Raw genomic sequence first — 527 nt, 5'->3', positions numbered from 1 at the left:
GGAAGAAAATGCTTTGAAAATGATGATGGCGGTGTATGTGCAAATGTACTTGACACACTGGACGAATGTATGGATTATGGTAAGAGATGCAAGAGCCCCCAATAAAAGTATTTTTTTAAAAGTTCTAGTTCAGTAGATTTGCCCAACGGAATACATTCCTTGATTTTTTAACTACTACTTCCATGAACAATTAATGTGGATCCAAATATAAAAATATACCAAACACTAAAATAACAGTAAAAATGATAAGAAAATATGTACTCATCACAGAAAAATATATGGAACAAAGAAATCATCTAACACTGCACACATACACACACACACATATCACTATGACAGGACTAAATGTATACCAATTGTTATTTGTACTAAATATAAATGAAATAAATACACAAATTGAGAGACAGAATAGTAGAATGAACAAAATGTGACCTATCAATATGCAGTCTAGAAGAGAAAAACCTTAGGTATAAAGACAAGAATAAGCTAAGAATGAAAATTTGAAAAAACATATCAAGTAAATGTCA

This window comes from Echinops telfairi, unplaced genomic scaffold (assembly GCF_000313985.2).
Source record: "Echinops telfairi isolate 266 unplaced genomic scaffold, ASM31398v2 ScPeMD7_26;HRSCAF=91, whole genome shotgun sequence".
Lineage (NCBI taxonomy): Eukaryota > Metazoa > Chordata > Mammalia > Afrosoricida > Tenrecidae > Echinops > Echinops telfairi.
Note: the sequence above shows the minus strand (reverse complement) of the source record.